Consider the following 2487-nt stretch of genomic DNA (forward strand, 5'->3'; position numbering starts at 1 on the left):
TGTTGTCTTTTCTACCCAAACATTGCTGGATCAGCTGGTTGTAAGGTAGAGTGACAACATGTAATTTTGTTATACATGTTTTTTCAATATTAATCTTGTCCAATCATCTTGATGTAATTGATCCCTGTGAAGTGATCCTGAGCAGAGGTCTAATCACCCAAAATCATTAAGCATCCCCATAGTATTCACACCTACCTGATGAGATGTCCACATTTGTGTAAACAGTTTTGAATGTGAATAGCTCATTTGTTTGTTTTTTTACTGATCTTTCGGTTTTCTATATAAAGTAAACGTGTTTACAGGATTGCTTGTATATGTTTTTTTCTGTTGTAACCATTTGGGTAAAGTCTTTTGAAAAACTGTTAAAAGAGAACTTGTCACCAAAACTGAGCACCTGCTTGACCCATTACAGTTTGCGTATAGGACTTGGCGAGGGGTAGAAGATGCTACCACCACTCTGCTAAACCTTTTTTTTAAACATCTTGAAGGCAGCAAAACACACAACAGGCTGCTATTTGTGGATTTCTCGTCTGCTTTTAATACAACCCAACCCCACATTTTAATCTAAAAGCTCATTAAGAACTTTGGTTTAGATTTTAATGTTATGGGCTGGATCCTTGATTTTTTTCTTTTTTTAACTAACAGAACTCAGAGTGAGGGTGAATGGATGCATGTCAGGAGAATTAAGTTCAACTACAGGGTCCCCTCAGGGCTGCGTTCTTTCTCCGCTACTCTATGTTCTGGAAAATAATGACTGCTGCAGCCGTTGCGACAACAGATTAATTTTAAAGATCGCAGACGACTCTGTCATAGTCAGTCTTCTTTATGCTTGTGAAAACAGCCATGGTCCTGTTGATGAGTTTGTACAGTGGTGTGACAGCTAAACTGAATGTAACAAAAACTAAGGATATGTGTATAGATTTTAGGCACACTACAAGTACCTGGGGAATTTTATTGATGACAAGCTGAATTTTAATGATAACACTGAGTTGCTGTGTAAGAAGGGTCAGCCACGTTTGTTCTGCCTCCGGAAGTTATCGTTATATAATATCGTTATAGTTTCATGTTGATAAGACCCTCATGATTCCATTTTACAGATGTTATATCAAGTCCGTTTTAACCTTTTCTTTAATCTGTTAGTGCAGGAACCTCGGCATCAAGGCCAAAAATGCACTGTCCAGGATAGTTCAAGTGAGCAGAAAGATCTTGGTGGTACAGCAGAGTATGCTAGAGTAAGTAGCAGAGTAAGTAGGGAGGAAGGCTGAAGCCATCCTGTCTGACAACGCCCACCCTATTTACTCTGAATTTCAAATGATGCCTTCTGGCTCTAGGTTCAGAATCCCTGTGATTAAGGTATCAGGTACAAGCACTCCGTCATCCCCACAGCCATCTCACTTGTGAACTCAGGCCCCCGGGAGGAGGTAGTAACTCTCACCTCACTTGGCAAAGTGTGTAGTTTAGTTAGCGATATGATGTGGTTGGTGGTGATGATGATTAGGATAATGATGATGTCTATGCCGCTGATGTGGACAATTTGTGTTATGATGGAAGAGATGTTGATCATGTATTCAACATGCCTGGTCACTTTGCACTTTATTGTGGGTATTTGTAGCTTTTTCGTCATTCTGCTGCTTTTTTAGATGTTATTGATGCTGTGCTTTCTACACAAGTCTGTCACCAGTGACTATTGTTGGTCTTCCAGCCCACTGGTATTCAGGTCACCCCCCCTCCCCCCCATCTCCTTCTGTATGGTATGACTATGTTGTTTTTCATGTATTGTATACCTTACTGCAAAACCAATTGTCCTCCAGGGATAAAATAAAGTTGAAAGTTGAAGTTGAAAGTTGGGTTTGATGACGGTTGATTCATGAAACATGATGGAATACAGGTGTTGCACTACAACCAATAGCATACTTGTCAATATCACTAAAAGGACAATTTACACCAAGCATTGTGCACAGCAATGGCATATGTTCTGACACGTTAAATAGAGCCAAACAGGTTTAACCCTGATCTTTCATGCTAAGTGGAGCAGAGTTAGACATGCTTCTCAATCCTGAACCTGACTAGGTTTAGCATACTTTGTAGGATTCACGCTTTCCTGCTGACATTTATTTAACACCCAGCTAGTTATCCAGACGTGCATATACTGGATAACTAGCTGGGTGTTAAATAAATGGTTTAAAGTGAAAGGGGTCAGGGGCGCTTAACCTGTCAGCTGTTTCAGTGACAGTGCATGATTGTTTTTGATGTTTGATGCAACAATGAAGTTTGTACCCACTGAAATGAAAAGGACATGTTTTCTGACTTAATTCAAGTAATTCAATGTCTTAGGAGTAATAATTGACGTTTAAAGATTGGCATCGCCAGTTGGTACGTTGCAATATTTGGTGAAATGTAATTAAATGTTTTCATTCAAAAACTATTAAAGCATTACCATAAACTTTAGCTACGATATGTGAATTTTCAGATTTCCGAGAGTCCGTG

The sequence above is a fragment of the Sander lucioperca genome, chromosome 20, assembly GCF_008315115.2.
Source record: "Sander lucioperca isolate FBNREF2018 chromosome 20, SLUC_FBN_1.2, whole genome shotgun sequence".
NCBI lineage: Eukaryota > Metazoa > Chordata > Actinopteri > Perciformes > Percidae > Sander > Sander lucioperca.